The sequence below is a fragment of the Dipodomys ordii genome, unplaced genomic scaffold (genome assembly GCF_000151885.1).
Source record: "Dipodomys ordii isolate 6190 unplaced genomic scaffold, Dord_2.0 Scaffold53, whole genome shotgun sequence".
In the NCBI taxonomy this organism is placed as follows: Eukaryota; Metazoa; Chordata; class Mammalia; order Rodentia; family Heteromyidae; genus Dipodomys; species Dipodomys ordii.
In genome coordinates, this window is record NW_012267269.1 from 10,011,990 (window position 1) to 10,026,492 (window position 14,503).

The window sequence follows — 14,503 nt, forward strand, 5'->3', positions numbered from 1 at the left end:
AGTCGCTCGAAATGGGAGTTTTACATTCATTCCTTTATATCATTGCTATCAGTGTGGCTAAAGAACACTGACAGGGAAGAATAGTGGGAAAGAAAATTAGATTATTAAATGTAGGTAGACAAATCAGGGATGTATCTCAAGCTAAAGACACTGACTTTCATTCAAAGATCTGAAATCATAGGGGAGTTTTGAGCATCTGATGCACATGCCGATGCATATGAGTAGATCTAGTCTTACTTGACAATGGATTTTAGGGGAAAGAGGCAAATGTGAAGGAAGCAGAAAGACCAGGGAGGAGGAGATCACAGAAATCTAAGGCAAATTATTTATCAAGAGTCTCAGGTAACTGTAGGAATGATAATAAAAAGTCTCTTCTAGATTTATTCTATAGATATTGACAACAGAACTTTTGAAGAGGTCATAAGATGCTCAAAACAGAAAAGAAAGAGGAAGGAAGGAAGGAAGGAAGGAAGGAAGGAAGGAAGGAAGGAAGGCAGGGAGGGAAGGAGGGAGGGAGGGAGGAAGGGAGGAAGGAAGGAAGGAAGGAAAAGACAGACAGACAGAAAGAAAGAAAGAAAGAAAGAAAGAAAGAAAGAAAGAAAGAAAGAAAGAAAGAAAGAAAGAAAGAAAGAAAGAAAGAAAGAGAGAAAGAAAGAGCAAGAGAGGAATAGAGACAGGAGAGAGAAAAGAAAGGAGAAAGGTAATTAGAAAGAAGAAAACAGAAGAAAATAAAGAAGGAAAGCTATATTTATAGCTCATGTTACTATAGGTATTTTGGACATTTATATCTCATGTTACTTTAAGTATTTTGGCACAGTAATTGAAAATGAAAATCAACAACTGAAATGGGAAAATTGTAAATGGGTGACTTATGTGAAAAAAAGGAATGTGTTGTAACACAGAATTCATAGGTGGAATAACTGGACAATATGAGACCTATCGGGGGTATTTGAGAGATAAGAAATAGCCCGGGATTAGCATTGATGAATTATGATACCTACAGCAACTCTAAACCTCACAGTAAGGAATATAAGAGACAAAACCATGCTAACCAGCAAGGCTTCAAAGAAGGCAGCTGTCCTAAAAGATGGGTGGTCACAAGAAATCAGGTGAAGAGACATTAATATAGAGAAGATCTTGTTGATGAAGAGTGAAAACTTTTGAAGATTCTACATTTTATATTGCTTTTCCCAAGTAATGTTTTGTTTATTTTTCATTGTTGCTATTTATGCATTTGCTTCGGTGTGAGTAATTCTATCTAGAATCGAATGGATGCCTTGAATACCCAGCAGTCATTCCCTGAAAGATATTTTCTCAAGGCTTAAATTATGTAGCATTTTTTAAAAACCTCCATTATCTCTGCTCTTGAAAGTAAAGGGAAGATCTATAACATATTGAAAATATTCTGAAGAGATTTTCTAATGAAATTCTAATGGAAATATGACAAAGTATATAGAGAGAAGCAAACAATGATACTAAGGGTATTTGACCACAGGGCTAGAGGCAAAAAGGCTAGAGAAATTCAATTTTTATACCCATTCTTTTTTAGGTTTTCTTTGCAATCTCTAAATTCTTTGTCCTGAGTTTATCTCTACTCTTTCACATCCCCTATTTTTCTTTTCAAGTTTCTAATTGTCCTTTTCCCCCTTCAAACTCTCACCATTCTCTCCTGGTTTCATCTTTTGTGCTCCTTTCTGATAATTCACTTTCTGATATTTAGAAGTGGTAAGTTATCTTTTCTGAGAGTCCTTCCCACCAGCCTTGTAGAACATGTTATTTTATACGAGGTTCCTGGAATGTACATTCATTTGTACTTGGGGAAAGGTATTGTTCACTCTCCCTAGCATTTCTTGGCAAAGGTCTCTCATTAATTATCCTGACTTTGCTTGGTACCCCTGAGATAGTAAGTAGTGTTCAGTGACATTTCAAATATATTTAAAATGTATACTGATAGTAGGTAAGATGATTGTTTATTCTGTTTCTTTAGAAAAGAGCAAAACTGACAAAGCAATGAGAACTCCCTGAAAAATTATTGTTTTTTCTTTTAATGAGCAGAAATGTTTACCATAATTTATTTTTATTATATGTTTAGAATGTTTTTATATTTTAATATTCTAAGTTTTCAGATACTAAAACAATCTTTCAGAAAGATAAGAAAATCCTAGACAATATTAAACAAAGTTTTCTATAATACCTCAAAATGCATGCTAAGACATATTTGATATGTTCTATACTGAGATGGGAAAGTTTGGTGATTAACTGACAGACATCATGAGCAGATTGTTTCATGAGTTATGAACATATCTTTGAATGTGGTAGTAACTTGTCTTTACTTATGCAGAAATAAAGTCAGCAGTAGTTTCCTCAGCAACTTATTGTAAAGGTGACAATAACATAAGCAAATTGAAGGCCATCAAGCAAATGGTGATGGCTGTAACTTAGCTAGTGCACATATATAAATTTCCTCAACAGAAAAATTTGAAACATTTCATATATTTAATGGATTGTTAAATGTCTGTACATTCTCACATTCATAAATTGGTTAAACCAAGGATTCAGAGAAAAAGAAAACAAGATTATATATTTTAGGGGCTGGGAAGGTGGCTCAGTGGTAGAGCGCTAGCCTTGCATGCATGAGGCCCTGGGTTCGATTCCCTAGCACCACATAAGAGAAAAAGCCGGAAGAGGCGCTGTGGCTCAAGTGGTAGTGTGCTATCCTTGAGCTGAAGAGCTGAGGGACAGTGCCCAGGCCCAGAGTTCAGGCCTCACGACCGGACCCAAAAAAAAAAATCAACAAAAGATTACATATTTTAATCATAGAGGGATAAAAGATACTATGTTGCATGGCTTCAAAATAGCTGATTTTTAGCCATTATTGGTAAACTTATGTTTTTAGGTAAGCAGTAAAGCAACTTCACAAATATTAAAAGAAAAAAATTAATAAATTTATAATGTATGTTTTAGAATAGCCTATGTTGTTCATCAAGGAAAAATAAATGGATGATAGGTGTAGAGGAATTATATTGCTTATACTTTTGAAGAAAGTTTTCTAAAACTTCATATAGACTTCAATTGTAAGTTCTCTCAGACTCTAAAAATTATAACTACAAAAAATTATTTCCAAGTGAAAAACTTTAAAGACATGAATAACTTACATTTCAAACATTTCTAAAAAAACTTCTGAAAGCACAAAAGTGAACTTGAAACACAGCCAGATCTTAGGTGGAAGACTTATTATAATTTTATAAACTTTGAAAAATATATTCTACAGAGTTCATTGACCTAAATTTTAACATGTATTTTTCCTTATTCAATAAATTTGATGTTTACATGAAAAAGTTATTGAAAGACACCTTACCAGAAAACCTTTGGGAAACCAAAGAATATACTAAGCGAAGAGTATGTTATATATTGTACACTCAAAGATTTGAAAATCTATGGTAAATGACACAATAGTGCTGTGATGGGGAAAAGAGTCAGGGAAATATTTAGAAAAAATGAACATAAAGTATAAACAAATAAATTCATGTGAAAATGTCATATGGTTATAACTTTTCTAATACTGAGATAAAGATATTTAATTGTACACTGGTGAATAACCATTATATCTGCTCTTTGTAGTACTACTGGCTTAAGTTCAGCAATCATTATTTCAATAAAACTATTTCTTCTAGGGAGTCCACATTTTTAAATACTCAGACATATAAATATTGGAATATAATATTGTTTTCATAATGCAAGGCTTATGTGAGCATCTTTGTTGCAGCAATGCTCATACTAGGAAAATATTGGAACCAAAAAAATACTTAAGCAACAAATATATCCATCTATGAAATAGAATGGTACACTATCGCTAAAATTAACAAGATTATTTAAAATGTATATTGTTACCTGGGGAAAAAGTATATGGTACTCATTTACTTAAAGAGAAACAATTGATATATTCATAGATGTCTCTATATTTTTATAGTATTGCTAGATACTATGGAAAGTTTTTCCTTCTGAAGAGAGGTACAGATGGCTGCCAGATATGGAAAGAAGATCTAGTTTTTGCTGTATGTAATTTTGTACTTTTTCTTCATCAACTATACAAATTTCCTATTTAAAAAGGAAATGTTTAGAGAAACATAGGTTTCATGGTTTCCCTCATTTGTGGTAACTAGAATGTACCTATAAATCTAAAGTAAACACAATCGATGGTAAAAGAAAAAATAAAGCATTGGAACATAGTAAATTATACAGGACTGTAGGCACTCACACAGAGTGAAACCAAAGGAGGCTATTCTTAGGAGAGAATCACAATAGCTATCAGCATCTGATCATATAAAATAACATTTATCAAAATGAACTCCAGGAAATGTAAATAGAGGGTTTTTTTTTTCCTGTTCCTGATTTTGTTTTCATTTTGCCTTGTTCATTTATCTGTCTTTGGGAGGGTAGCTGGGCCCAGAAATGGTCGAAAAAAGGATAAATAAATGTAGCAGTGGTACTCACTATACACTCTAATGAAAATTCACTATTTAACTTGTGGGTGAATGGGAGGAGTAAACTGGAAGAGAATGAGGGAAGAGACAAATGTGTTTAAAAAGAAATGTACTTCTTAAACTGAGTTATGTAATTGTAACCCCTCTGTATGTCACCTTTAAAATAACAATATATATGTTTTTAAAGTTTAAAAGAGAAAATATCAGTAGCTATGTAAGGAAAGTTTGGCATCAACTATTGTTGGGACCTAATGCTAATATTGTGGCTAGATTTAGGACTTAGATTTAGGATTTAGATTTAGATTACTGTAAACGCTGAAGCTTTTTATTTGGTTTAACTACAAAAATATATATTTTCAAATACAAGCTCTAACACCTTTATGTAATATGTAACCTGAATGAGAAATTGCTTTGATGATGCATTAAGCTATACATCATCAGAGCTAGCCGCCAGTCTGATGATGTATTAGTGCAATAAATCTCAAGGTGTGACACATTGAAGAAGTATTACTCAAAGGAAAATGGTCTCAAAGTTAAAAACTGATCCAACACAAAATTCAAAGGGAAAACTATAGAGGAACAATTTATCTATTGCTAAGAAGTGATATGCAAGCAAAGATGTCCTCCAGGGACATGTTTAATTTAAGCATTACAACTTTAGAAATCTTTGGGGAAATCAAACTATGTGCTCTTTTCTCCAACTTCTAATATCTATCCTGCAGGTAACTGCTTAAGATCATAACCAAAGTAGTATCACAGGCAAAAAAGATGATAAAATGACCACTAGAATTTTAAGAGGATTGAGAGGATACTTGAACCTTGCAGTCATTCTAGAACATACATGCAGTTTAAATGAGAGTTTATTCTTCAGGCCCATGAGCTGGAAACCACAAAGAAAATAGAAATCTCAAGTTGCAGATATGTCAAAAAAGAGGGAGGGGCAAGAAAGAAGGGAAACTAAATTGTACATTGTAAGTTTAAAAGCAGTTTATGGACTTTCTTAGACTAGAAACATGCAAATGAGGAAATTTCACTGGTTGGATATGAATAGTGGCATTTACTAATCATATTATTTTGGAAATAAAGTTAGAAAGAGAAACTTTGGTAGAAATGAACATTTCCTCTAGATTTTTTATTCATACGTCTTTAAATAAATTTTTCACATTAAATTTTCTTTAGCTTAATTTCTAGGCTTTGACATCTTATAGTGAATACAAAAGTTTGGTTCTTTACATGCCTTTCACTGTAAGCAATGGGAGCATTTCCCAAGCAATTCATTTATTCAGGAAATGAGTATGGATTAAATACTACTTCGTGTGTGTCAGGCACTGTGACCATTACTGAAGACATAAAGTAAACAACATAGACACAAGAGCCCTTTCCCTTTTATCTTATTTTGTTTGTCTTTTTCTGTCCCTCATCTGATAGAATCTTTTGTTCATTCATTGTTTAGCTCATGTTTCACATGTTTAATTATTCATCAATGAGCACATTGTCCCAAAGTATGATCTCTGCTTTCTCAATTCTACTGAATCTCAGAAAATGAGAGGTCATATTTCATCGAAGGTTCTTCAACATTTTCACTTTAGAATTAGTCCAATGTGAACTTACATAGATCAACTAGCTCTGGTGTTCAAGAAATTGACTTATGTATATACCAGATTTAAGTTTTTTCACTTTCCTTTTATTGTCTTTAAGAAGTTGTACCAAGAAGCTGCCACTTAATAGTTTATGACTACATTTTTATCAAAGTCACTCCTTTCGACATTCTCACCTATATAACCCCTATACACCTCTTCCCTCATTTTTCTTAATTTTGTAGATACACAATGAGTTCTTAACTTCATTCTCCTCCCATTCTCTTCTTCATTCATCTTCCCTTTTCTCTTTGATACCACCCAACCCCTTTCAAGACCTTTCACCACTTCTTAGTGTTTATTTTCTTGCCTTTCTATGGAATTATATTGAGTTCTTCCTTGAATCTGCCATATTTCAGTTAATATATTACGGTACATTTGCACCCAATGTATGTACTTACAAGTTTATAAGCTAAATCTAGCTTCTCCACATAAGGGAAACATTCAGCCTTTATCCCTTTGGGCCTGACTTAATTCCACTTAACATAAATTTTCACAGTCTTTCTATTTCTTTACAAATGGTACAATATCATTCAATAGTTTCAGAGTTATGATGCTCATTTAGAATGTAACCTACCTTTCCTGTTTTGTTCTTTATTGTTTTAGGTTATTTTAATATTTGTTTAATTGTTATTATTTTAAGGTCAAATTAAAATTTATCTGACACAATTGCACTATATTTTTCTATATTCTTACAGAAAACACAAAGGTAGCAAAAATCAGCATATGACATGTATATTTTCTGTCATCATGAATAATCTGATTGTGCTTATCTGTTTAGATATACATAACAGTACTAAACTTTGCACTTTAAATTATTTCAAAAAGTACAAGTAATATAAAATTGACAGAGTTGATAAAATTACGCATTTTTCAACTGATTTCTGTGATTAATGATAGCATCAATCATGGTCACCTAATCCCCAAATAGCTTAAAAACTCTAAAGTTACAACTTCAATTGGAATGTGCTTCAAAAAATGTTGATTTATTAGACTTAGAAAGCAAATCAAAGATCTGTAATCACTTCTGAAAATATGTACATCTTTTTTTTTCTTTTATTACATCGGTTTTTTTTTAAAATTTATTTGCTCTTATATTCAAGGCAGTATTTGTAACAGTTCGTACACAGGCATAGTCAAGCCATTCTACAATGCTATTATTGAGATGCAAGTATGGGCTGCAGTGAGCTTTGAGTTTACTGAGATCGGGACATAATAACTTTTGAGAACAAACCTGGCAAGGCTGGAAGTGGTCCCAGGTACTGATGGTCAACATAGTATTGAAAGTGGGTTAGTATTTAATACTTGCCTCCTACTCTATGTCAGATACACACTTTTCTTCCTTCCACAACCTATGGAAAATCCTCATTGGCAGTTGATAGATGATAATGTTAGGGTTAGAACACTTGATGAATATCTTTTTATTCTCTTTTTTATTGTCAAGGTGATGTACAGAGGGGTTACAGTTGCATAAGTTAATAAGTACATTTGTCAAACTTGTTACCCCCCCCTCATTTTTCTTGTACTTTCCCTTCTCCCAACCCATCCCCAAGTTATACAGAGCATTTCCAACATATTGTGAATATCACTGTTGCATTGGTTCCCCCCTTGTCTTTTTTCTCAGCATTCTGTTGTTTCCCTTCCCTTCCCTAATTCAGAAAAATGTATCTATAATACCAGGGTACTAAAATCATATAGAGTGACAGCAGGGGATATGCCATAGGGAGAAGAAGATACAATAGAAACAAGAAAATACATGGTATATTTAAAACAACAAACAACAAAGCAAAACCTGTTGTGTCCATGTCTTGGAGTTCATTTTGCTTAGCATCATCTTATATGGTCATATGTACTTGAGCGATTCTGCTCAACTGCTAAGTTATCCTAGACATATAAACTAATTATTACAAATAAAGCAAACCATGGGACCTATGTTTCTCTGGGTCTGGCTTTGTTCTTTGCTTTTTATGTAGACAATTATATAATCCCCAAATATAGAAAACTTTTTGTGTACATCTAATATATATATGTGTTCTCCTCCTTCCTAACCCAGAACCTAGAAGTAATTTTCCTAAAATAACAAAGTGATTGAGGCACCAATGTCTCACTCCAGTAATCCAAATTACCCAGGAGGCTGACACTTGAGTTAGAAGCTAGCCCATCTGGCAGGAAAGCCTGTGAGACTAGAATCTCCAATTTAACTACCAAATAAGCAGTAGCTCAAGTGGTAGAGTGCTATCCTTCAGAGCAAAAGTTCAGGGATAGCTCCGAGGCCCTGAGTTCAAGTGCCACACCCCCCAACACACACAAACATGATTACAAATAGTAATTTATTCAACTGTAAAAACCTCTTCAGTTTAGAGAGAAAAGTCATATTGAATGATGCTCTGACTCATCTCACTGTTTTTGAATAAATAATGTCTTACTCCATAACATAGAATCCCATATGAAAATGGAGAGCACTTAAATGAAAGTCAGTATTTTCTAAGAATAGAACTAGTAAATCAAGTGATAAGCGTCCTGGGCTTACTCAGATTGAAATCTTTGATCTGGAGGAAGACAATATCATGCAAACTTTTTAACAAATGCATTCATTAAAATGATCCCTTCCTCTTGAATCTGGGTGAACTACTTGAAAAAGGAAAGGAAAAACAGTTCACCAGATAGGTAGTGTTGCATATAGGAAGGCTTTGGTTGCAAGAATGATTTCTTTAAGGATTAGAATGAGAAACCCTTGCAGTCAGCTCGGGATAATGAAATTGTGGATACTTACACAAATTCCTGCTGGATTATTTTAAAGAAATAAACTTACTACAAATATTAATTACTTCCTTACATAGAAACACGTTCTACTCTCCCTCCCTATTTTAGGTTTCATTTGAAAATCCAATTATACAGAAATGCAGTTTTAATTATAATATTGATTTTATTTCTTTACTAGGAGTGGTACTAATTCAATTAGTTCTAATTATGTGTATAGAGTAGTCACAATAATCTTTCAGGATGTTGGCTCACCAATTTCATACTACTCCTCTTCACATCCCAGAGAGGAAAATTAAGGCTCATAAGATCTCAAATTCTTTATAACTTTAGTATAGGAAAATAAAGTGGAGAAGAAAACAGTTTGATAAGAATTTGACAGTTTGAAGTGGTTTTCCTGACACAAAATTTTACCAATCTGACTTTGCTTAGCAAAAGAAGCAAAAGGAAGATTAATGATACAGAAACAAAAAATAGAAATAATATTCAGTGGCAACAACTATTTTTAATTTTAAAAAATCAAGGTAAGAAATGAAGCTGTGGCTCGAAGTTGTTGTGCACTAGCCTTGAGCAAAAAAGCTCAGGGACAGGTGCTTAAAAAAATGGAGGTAAAATCAAATAAAGTTGTTTTAATAATTGACATAAAAATGAGAAGGACTAATGAGAAAACCAGAGGAGCTATTAAAGAAAATTATATTAAGTAATTTAAAAGGCAAGATGGACTTTATTCGAAGCTATTATAAAAGATACAAGGTTCATTCTGAATGGAACTCTATTGAAGAAAAGGATAGAATGTGGTCACTAATTGATTGGCTTTACTGAAAAGAGAAGTAAACTTTCCCTCCTGTCTTCATGAGGAGAGGTGGTTCTGCAATTTAAAGCAAAGAGTCCTCAGACTTTAGGCTTTTTATCCCACAGAAACTGGGAAGCAGAGATATAATCTTCCTTGATGATTCTATTTCAAAGGGATGGCAACTGAGTCTTTCAGAAAGACAGTCCTGAATCCTAGGTGTAAAACTGGTAAAGCTTTTTAAAAAGATTTTGAAAGCCAGGGAACAGAGAAAGAATTAACAAGTCACCCAGAGTTTCCTAAAGTAAGAAAAAAGAAGTCAGGGTATGAGATTATAGGAAGAAACTTGTCTAAAGTTCTGCTACATTGAGAGTAACTAACAGATAGTGCTGTATAATAGGGACTGTGTATCATCATATATAAAAATATGAGATCCTGCCGCTTAAAAAACACAAAAAGAAAGTTAAAATAAAAGTACAGTGAAATATTTATCAGTATATACTTGAAAGTTTGCTTATGTTTATATCTAACTTGTAGTTTTAGATCTCTATGATATTATTCTGTATGAAGGCAAGGAGGTATAAGGAAAGCCATTTCTGCCATGATCTTTGACTTGCTATGAGATTTCAAAAAGGTAGTTTGTCTGATCTTATTAGTTCGTCTATAAAATGAAAAGTTTGGAAAGACTTGGTCTTGGAGGTTTTCTCCAGTCTCTTACTAGATTTACATTTTACAAGTATATGTCATTATCAAGTTACATACAACACTACTAGAAGAATAGATAGAAGAAAAGATTTGTAATCTAAAATTTGTAACCTAAAATAGTTATCACTATAACTTGGAACAACCTTAGGGTCATTAGATCCTACTCTACAATCAACCAGATGGTAAATTGAAACGAGAACTAGGTAAAGTATTTTCAACCACATTCTCCCTTTCTGAACAACAAGCACAAAAAATCAAAACAAAACAAAATTCTTTCCCTTCCACCACAGTTTAATTCTGCAAACTTTGTGTTAAGCAAAATTTATTTTAATTTACTGCTTCCCTAACTCCTGGAGTTACTGATGAATCAAAAATGCAGCCAAGAATTCAATGCACATACTGTAAAATTAATAAAAGTAGGGGTAAGGGCAAGTGGGAAGGGGCAGGTAAGAACATTAAAAAGGATGACACTTATCAAGATGCATAACATTTATAAATTTTCTTGTTAAATGGCAACTTCTTTGTACAATTACTTAAAGACAATGTTTTTTTAAGATTCCTGTAGTCTTACACTAGCTACTTAAGATTATGACATTCAGACATTACTCCTTTGCTTTCTGTATATACTAAGACATGTACACTTGTAAATTTTAATTTGGAAGAATCTCATCATATTACTGGATTATTTAAGAAAAGCCTTACTCCCAAAGTCCTCATTGTCATATTTATTATATGTTATATAATATGTTATATATTATAATATACAATTATATATGATATATAAAAGGTGTTACATAGTATATATGTATTGTATATTAGTATGATATGTATGTGTATATGTAATCTCAGTATGATTATATCCACTTACATTTGACATTACTAATAGCCCAAAATATTTTTACGTCATTCAAGCATATAAAAATATCCAGGAGTGGGGCTGGGAAGGTGGCTTAGTGGTAGAGCGCTTGTCTTGCATGCCTGAGGCCCTGGGTTCGATTCCTCAGCACCACATAAGCAAAAAGAAAAAAGCCGGAAGTGGTGCTGTGGCTCAAGTGGTAGAGCGCTAACCTTGAGCTGAAGAGCTGAGGGACAGCGCCCAGGCCCAGAGTTCAGGCCACAAGACCGGACCCAAAAAAACAAATATCCAGGAGAGGCTATATATTAGCTTTCCATTATCATCATTCAGAATTAATAAGTCTATGTGGGCACAAAACAATGGAACAATATATGCTAAGTATTGATCCTTACAGGAAAGAAGACTGTTTAGGGGTGATAAAATGCCTTTGGAAAGTCTATACATTCTATTTGAGAATAAACACATTTGTAATTCTCAGGTTTTATCACCTGTGTAAATTTGTGCTCTAAGAAAATTAACATATTGGGTATGGTAGTACATGCTTGCAATCCCAGAACTTAGTTGAGGCTGAAGAGAGAGGATTTTGCATTCAAGGTCAGTGTAGGCTGTATAATAATGCCTCCAATCCATATTTTTGATGGCTAATTGGAAATATATTCTCATGGAATATTCTGCCCTAGCTGGCTTGGAACCTCAATCCTCAAACCTTAGCTTCCTGAGTAGCTAGGATTTCACCTGGCATGAACATTTCTTTCAAAAAATGTACACATAAGGAATTAATTGTAGTAGCTATGATGAACATGTATGGAAGCTATTTATATTTTATTTTTGTTTTGCTACAAGTTTCCTTGCTAAAGCCTGTATTTAAAGAAGAATATTTCAACTGATTCTACAGAATTGTTTTATATAAATTTATTTCCTCGTAAGAATGGAAGATTTAGTCTTTGCTTTGTAATAATTATATGTTCTTTTCCTTTGTTTCCAAATTATTCTTGTTTTTATTCATATATCTGTATGAAAACCTGTCTAGAGTATCACCTTTACACAATATGCTAGAATTTGGACTGATAATTCTAACAAGATTACTATAGTTTTTCTTATTTGTTGTCATACGTTGTTGGTTTGCTATCCAGACGTAGTGATCTGACAGCTTCACAACTCCTTACAAACTCAGAAAAGGTTAATTTCCTGTAGCAGCCTCTTCTTCCTCCTTGCCCAGACCAAACAATTCTGAGAAAGGAATCCCAGCAACAATATGAGTAAATATGTAGGCTCACCTTCCCCTATTTCCAACTTAGCAACTACCTAAACATTTCTACCCATTATAGTATCAAGTTACTTACAACAGTACTAGAAGAGTAAGATAGAAGAAAAGAATTATTAGTCCTGATTTCAGAAGCACTTGAGGACAGAGGATAAAATGCTTTGTACCTTTTAAAGATGTTTACTTTTTGCAGAACAAGTACATTTGTGGTTAAGAATTCAAAGTTTTGGTGACTGAATTGTAGTTTCTCACCTTCTTTCTTAGATAGAGCATACATTTTTTCCCTTAAAAATTAATTCTAACTTTGAAGAGTGAAAATTCCTGGCTCAGATTTGGAGAACAAGTGAGCAATAGAATCATTACTTCCCTCCTAGGGTTAACCTGAGTAGTTCAATCAGAAATATGATGTTACCAAAAAGTTGCTACTATCCTTCTTTTGAACAGAAAATATTTCTAACAAACAATTTTTTACTGAATGAAAACTATAGGAAAGTTCTCTCTTGGAGATGAATGAATGCGCTTACTGTTTCATGTTTTTCTTACCCTCCGGCTGTTTCTCTTGTATTTTTCAGTTTCCAACCAAATATGTACAATTCCTCCTCAGCAAGGCTTCTCCTAGATCATTATCAGTGCTCTTGTACTTTAAGTCTGAGAAATTGGACGTCCTTACTGTCATTTTTCAAAGTGCTGCTGACTGTGCTGTCCACGAAATGGTAACTCACAAATTACTTCTGAAGATAGAAAAAAAAATGCTAAGTCAATTTCTTGAATTAATTAAGAGATAACATTGATATAGGAATAGGCTAGTGCCACAAATAATTATCACTTGAAATTACGCAGTCAAAAAGGCCAATTAAAGAACCAAATATAGCTAATGAGAAAACTTAATTGATAATGTTTCAAGCTGCTGGTCTGGCCCTGAATTTTTTCTATAGTTAAATAACTATGAAAACAACAGCAGTAACAACAAGAAAACAAACCGAGAAAGCAAGAGAGGCTTTGATGATTTTGTATTATCAAGAGTTCACAGATGTTAGTTGCAATTTTGTTTTTAACTAAATGAATCCATTACTGTTTCTACCACATTTAGATACATTTATTTTGTCCATTATTTTACTACTATTACTACTACTAATACTACTACTAATAGCTTCTTCTCTTAAAAAAATTTAAAATTCTAACTAGAAAGGTTTTTTTCTAAGCCTCCTGGTTGAACATAAGTTCAAATTCACCGTGAAATTCTTATCTTTTATATTACTTTGTCCTTCTGGGGAGTGCATCAAATTATATATACACTCTATATATTGCACTGACTTTTTTTTTCCAAAGCAACTACTCAAAAAGTCTTTCAACAGACATAGAAAGGATGGAAATGATATACTAAGGAAGTAAAAATCAAAAGTTATCAGGAGTTGCTATATTTTTTTATTGAGAAAATACTGTAGAGAGGGGTTACAATTACATGGACATGATAATGAGTACATTTCTTATCAAGCATCTTAGCCTCCTCCTTTGTTTCCCATCCCATTCTTTCCCATCCTCCTCCCACCCCCACATCCAATCCTCCCCGCCTCCCCCCACCAAAGTTGTAAAGTTCATTTTCCACATAACAACTTGTACAACTCATTGTTGCAATGGGTCTACCTGTATCCCTATTTAAACAATTTGTTTTTCCCCTTCCCCTCAACAAATTATACCAACATCAAATACAGTGAAAGCAGGAGTTATATTGTGGGGGAGGGACATACAAAGTAACAAAGAAATAAACTTATAAATGTGTTAAAAAACAATCCCATGAAAGAAAAAAACATTTGAATACATATCATAGAGTTCATTTCCCTAACATCACCTTATCTGACCTTTTCTGCTTGACTCAGACATGTACTAGATATTGCAAATAAGGGAAACCATGGGCCCATGTTTCTTTGGGCCTGGCTTACTTCACTTAATATAATTTTTTCCAAGTCTTTCCATTTCCTAACAAATGGGGCAATGTCATTCTTTCTG